A 6714-nucleotide genomic window follows, 5' to 3' on the forward strand; every position below is an offset into this window, starting at 1 on the left:
ATCTTTTAGAGGCAGGAGCTATCAGAGAAGTGCACTATCCCAAGTGGATATCCAACACAGTAGTGGTGCCAAAGAAGAATGAAAAATGGCGCGTCTGTGTGGACTACAAAACAGTTAACAAGGCGTGCCCAAAAGATAGCTTTCCCCTACCAAGGATAGACTAATTGGTAGACCTAACGGCAGGACACAGTCGATTTAGCTTTCTTGATGCATATAGAGGTTACCATCAAATCGCAATGTATGAACCAGACCAGGAGGTCACATTCTTTACAATGCCAAGAGGACTGTATTGCTACAAGGTCATGCCCTTTGGCCTAAAAAACGCAGGGGCAACATTCCAGCGGATGGTCACCAAGATGTTTGAACCATTGTTAGGCAGAACAATGGAGGCTTACATTGATGATATGGTAGTCATAAGCAAGGATGAGAATGACCATCTCAAAGACCTAGGTGAGATGTTTCAGATCCTGAAGAAGCACAAGTTGCGCCTTAATGCATCTAAGTGTGCGCTCGGCGTAGGATTAGGCAAATTTCGAGGCTTCTTGGTGACCAACCGAGGTATAGAGACAGACCCCTCTCAGATCAAAGTAATTCAGGATCTATAGAGGCCCAACTCAGTGAAAAAAGTACAACATCTCACCGGTATGGCAGCCGCACTCAACCGGTTTATAAGTCGATCGTCAGACAGATGTTGACCATTTTTTCAAGCATTAAAGGCCAAGTTTGAGTGGGATGAAGAATGCGACCGCGCCCTAGAAAGTTTGAAAGAATACATGTCTTCTCCACCGCTGCTAGTGACCCCAATACCTGAAGAAGAACTATTTTTGTACCTGGTAGTTTCACAGCACGCAATTATCGCAGTGTTAGTCCGAGCAGAAGGAATCCAATATCTACCCATCTTTTATGTCAGCAAGACATTGTTGGGCGCAGAAACCAGGTACTTACCATTGGAAAAACTGGCCTTAGCCTTGATGATGGCCTCAAGGAAGTTGTCGCATTACTTTCACGTCCACACCATAATCGTCCTCACAGCTTTTCCATTAAAAGCTTTGTTTGAGAGGGCGAACTTTCCTGGGCGAATCTTGAAGTGGACAGTAGAGTTGGGACAGTTTGACATCAAGTTTCAACCCAGAACCGCGATAAAAGCCCAAGCCTTGGCAGACTTTGTCGCAGAATTCACACCAGGAAGTCATCACATCTGCCCAGTTGACTTAACTGGTACAACCGAAATGGGGATGGAAAGTGTCGCCGGAATAGCGCAACCCCTGATACAGGATACCCAACCACATCCCAAGACAGACCAGAGTAAACAAAGGGAGGAAGAAGCAAACCATGCTACACCAAGCAAAGACTCATCAACAAATAAAGACTTGGTACAATCAGATAGTGAAAGGCAAACAGTAAATGTGGACTTTGGAGAAAACACCAGCAACCCTCAGGACCCCAAGGCATCATCTGATCCCTCCACCTGCTGGAAGCTATTCGTTGGAGAGATGTGAAAGCTCTTTGTGGATGGAGCATCCAACAGGCACGATGCAGGACTTGGCATAGTCCTCATCTCACCAAATGGCCTAGTAGTGAAATAGGCAATCAACCTTGGCTTCCCAGCATCAAACAACGAGGCGGAGTATGAAGCACTTTTAACAGGACTGAAATCAGCATTCTACATGAAGGCAACCGAGCTAATGGTTTACAGTGACTCCCAACTAGTTGTAAACCAAATTTCAGGCGACTACGAGGCAAAGGATGAAAGGATGGCTAAGTACTAAGAGTTAGTCAGGAAAGAGATCATGAAGTTCGAAGTAGTACGGATAGAGCAGATCGATCGTGAAGAAAATAGCAGAGCCGATGAACTAGCAGGCTTTGCCTCGATGGCAGACACATCTATCCTGCATCCATTACTGATCGACTTCCTACCAAGACCAAGCATTGAAGAAGCTGAAGCAGCAGAGGTATGTTGTGCCGAACTGGGCCCTTCTTGGATGAATCCCATAATAGTGTTCCTAAAAGACGACATTTTGCCCGAAGAGAAGAAGGAGGCCAACAAAATAAGAGCAAAGTCACAGCGATTTTGGCTCTCTCCATCAATGGCCTTGTACAAGAAATCCTTCACAGGACCTTACCTGAACTGTGTCCATCCTAGCAAGGTCGAAGCATTCCTGTTCGAGATTCATGAAAGCATATGCGGCAGCCACCAAGAAGGAAGATCTTTTGCTTACAGAGCAATTTCACAAGGATATTGGTGGCCTTACATGCAAGCAGACTCAGAAAAGTATGTCAAGAAGTGCGAGAAATGTCAGAAGTTCGCACACCAAATACATCAGCCAGCTAGAGAACTATTGCCATTAACTAGCCCATGGCCCTTCGCAATGTGGGGCTTGGACATAGTAGGACCACTTCCAACAGCACCCGGCAACATGAAGTTCTTTCTTGCAGCAACAGACTACTTCACAAAGTGGGTGGAGACGGAAGCACTCGCTTCAATAAAACAGAAAGATGTGAAGAAGTTCGTCTGACAGAATATCATCACTCGGTTTGGCATACCCAAGGCTCTAATATCAGACAACGGCACTCAGTTCGACGGCAAAATTTTTAGAGGCTTTTGTGAGGAATACAAGATAGAATTCTACAATTCTACACTGGCATACCCCCAAGCAAATGACCAGGCAGAAGCATCCAACAAAGTCACCTTGGATGGATTGAAGAAAATGCTAGAGAAAGTAAAAGGAAAGTGGGCGGATGAGCTTCCTCATGTTTTATGGGCTTACTGTACCACACCTTGGCGATCAACTGGAGAAACACCTTTTTCCTTGGCCTATGGCATGGAAGTAATAATCCCGCTGGAAGTTTTTTCCTTGAACAAGGAATAAGAGTCCTACTAGGATTGTGCCACGTGGAACCTCTAAAAGCTCATAACATCACCTAGGGAGAGGTAACACAACTTTGATTCTTGAATACACAGAGCTTTTGTCTATTTGTCTATTTTGCTGACTTGGGCATCGGAGAGGTATCCGGCACACACCCGCCGGCTAGCTCACGTTTGTGTTTTCAGGGAGTAAGGCGACGACGCTTGGAGGAGCGCAGACTTGATCAATATGATTATACGAGAATAATATTTCTTATTCGTACAATTAGCGCCATCTGTGGAAAAATCAGAAAGAACAAAACCTCTTGATCAAGTTTTCCCTCTCTAATTGGAAGCAATGGCGCATAATGAAGATTTGCCTTGTTAACTAATGGTGTGCTATACATTGGCTTAAAAATAACCACCAAAATGATGTGAGGAAAAAAAAGGTGTAATATAATTTGCCTTGTTAACTAATGTTTATTTTTTGAACATAATGTTACACTATTGTTATTAAGGGGGTGTTTGGCAAGGGAAAAAATAGCCTAGTTTAGGCTAAAATTCAAAAAAAGATAAAATAGGTTAAAATAGTTAATAAGACAAAATATCACATCAAATCTATAATCATTTCACTTTTTCTCTCACAAATATCACATCCAACTACAAAAAAATCTTTCCAAACACAAAAATTTTAACCTACTAAAATAGCCAAAAACTAAAATAGCCTACTAAAATAACAACTTCCCAAACGAAGCCTTAATATGTGATCATCTATATATACGTATGGAGCATATACAATTATGAATATGGTAATACTAGTGAAATTATCCGAAGACTAATTGTTAAATTTATTTAAACCAAACTCTCAACTATGTTTTATAAGAATTAGTTTATCCAATGTTAACTCTTAATTATATTATATAAGACACTTTTTAAAAATTAATTTGTTTTATTATATTGATTAGAAAATATATAGAGTTTGCGGATATCTTCTCTTCCACTCTTTAAGATAAAAAGATTAAAATAGTTAGATGTTTTTTTGTTATTATAAGTGTTTGGCGTTTCGTCTAATTGATTCTTGAGTATATGTATGTATTCTCTCATTTAAATATATCGAGTAATTATCATTTTTAAAAGCTGAGTTATTTAAGAAAAAAAAAATTGTTAATCATTGGTTCACTCATTAAAATTCAAACTTATAACAGTGACATGTACATAAAATTTCAAATTCAAGTAGTTTTTGATTTCGTTTTTAAAACCCATGTTGTCTGTTAAGGTGACTTAATTTTTTTTAATAGACTAATTAAAGTCTTATTTTAAAATGTAATTTTTCATGGTCTAAAACACAACTTAAAATTATGAAGAAATTACCCCCAAAAAAATCTTGAGTTTGACTATTATAACAAAATAAATTAAGATTTTTTTTTAATTTTATCAATTTAAACTCTAAATTTTTTGATTTATTTTCAAACTAAACTATTAACCTATTTTCATTGATTAAAACCGACGAAAAAAATTGTATTTTAGTTATTAAACTCAATATAAGTATACATAAAAAGTCTAAAATACACTTTTCATTGTGTTTAATAATTAAAATACCCTATTTTTTGTCAATTTTATTTAACGAAATAGACAAATTATTTAGATTGAAAATAAGTCAAAAATTTAGACTTTAAATTGATAAAAATAAAAAAAGCTTCAAAATTTATGTAATTACAAAAGTCAAACCGTAATTTTATTTTTTTTGTGATTTCTCATAAATTTTATAATCATGATTTCAAAATATAATTTCATGAAAATAACATAAAATTAAAAAAGTATTTAAATTTAAAATAATTCATTTTAGGATAAATTACAAATATAACCCTTAAGATTTGTTTAAAATACAAATTTACTCTTGTAGTTTGAAAAATTACAAATACCCTTCTCAGAATTTTTTATTGAACATAATTAACTAAAAAAATAAAATTCTTAACTACTCTTTTATGCAATGATAAAATTATCAATTGAAAAAAATTTATATACATTATTATTAAAAATTATCAATTGATTTCATAATTTATTAATAAAATGAATTATTTATTATAAAATTAAAAACTTTAAAAGTCAGGATGTAATTTTTAAAATTACAGACAACAAATAATATTTTGAGCAACACGTGCTGTTATCTATAACATTTTCTGTTAGTTTTACACTTCATTCCTTACCATAAGATGGTTATGTTACATGTATATTTCTAAACATGAAGGAGTAATGTGTTTTTGATAGGGGTAAAATGTATTTTACTCTTCTTTCTTTTAAAAAAAATTGTTGCTACCATAAATGGGTAATTTTATTTTCACACATTAATTCCACTCATTGCACACACTTAATGAATAACTTCTCGATACACTCATAAAAAATAAAAAATAAAAAACTTGAGTATACATCTCTTTATTTCAATAATATCATTATCTCGATAGGGGTAAAATGTATTTTACTCTTCTTTTTTTTAAAAAAAAAAATTATAGCTACCATAGATGGGTAATTTTATTTTCACACATTAATTCCACTCATTGCACACACTTAATGAATAACTTCTCAATATACTCATAAAAAATAAAAAACTTCAGTATACATCTCTTTATTTCAATAATATCATTATCTTTAATTTCAAAATCCTAATTTTTCTTCCATCCACCCATCCTCTTTTGTCGCCGTTGTTACCACTTTTATCCCTCCATCACCGCCACTTCTAACTCTCTTCCATCCTAGACCTCTACAGTCAAACCTCAAAAGTGGGTGATTCGTAACATGAGAACTTGTGAGAGTGTTTCATGGTAAAAAGTAGTCATAAGTGAAGAAGGAAAGAGATAACGGGAGAAGAGGTAGAAGAGAGAAGGGAGGGATGGTCGAGGAGAGAGGTAGCAATGGTAATAGAGAATAATTGTGATATTTTAGAATTAAAATTTGAATAAAAAAAAGTAAAGATATTATGTATTTTTATTCTAAAACAAAATTATATTAAATTTTTTTGGAGAAATTACAAAAAAAACCCTAGGGTTTGGCGTGTTTTTCACATTAAACCCAAACATTTTAATTTTAACAATTTAAATATTGAATTTTTAACTGTGTCCCAATGTTGACCCTCCGTCAGTTTCCATTTGTTTTTGTTAACTTTTTATACTTATTTGATACACATGCCACTTTTTGATTCGTCTATAATTATTATAATTATTTTATTTCTAAATTACCTTTTTTTCTATCAGCTTTCTCTCTCTTCCAGGATAAATGATCGTCAACCTTTGGATGCCTCATCGCTAACCTCTGCCCGTTCGCTGACCTTCGCGTTGTTCGCTAACCTCTGTCTACACCTCCCTACACTACCACAGCATCTCCCACACCCCTTTCTCTCTCTCTATCAGTTCTCAATCGTCTTTTTCCTTAAACGCACATTAGAGTTCTCTGATCAAACTGGTTCGCCGAAGTGGCTGGGCACGCCAAAGTGAGAAAGCAAAAGAGAAAAACAGCTAGAGAAAAGCACTACCAAAACCCTTTTCTTCTTCCCCAAAACCTTAAGACCCCATAATCTTCTTTTTTCTACCCCAAAACCCCATAATCATTTGATCATCTGATTTGGAATGAAAGGAAGAGCTCTTTCGGCCCTTGCGGTGGTGGAGATGATTGAAGGGAATCGGAGCTATGAGCGGTGGTTGAGAAGCGCATGAAGGAAGAATAAGGGATTTGCCTATGCGTTTGGCGTCTTTGATGATGAGATTGTAGTGGTTGATGGTTCGTTCGCTGCCTCGGGCATCGCCGAGATGAATAGTGGAGGATGCCGATAATGAAACTGTGTGTGTGTGTGTGAGAGAGAGAGAGAGAGAGAGAGA

Source organism: Camellia sinensis, chromosome 7, assembly GCF_055761805.1.
Source record: "Camellia sinensis isolate YWXY chromosome 7, ASM5576180v1, whole genome shotgun sequence".
In the NCBI taxonomy this organism is placed as follows: domain Eukaryota; kingdom Viridiplantae; phylum Streptophyta; class Magnoliopsida; order Ericales; family Theaceae; genus Camellia; species Camellia sinensis.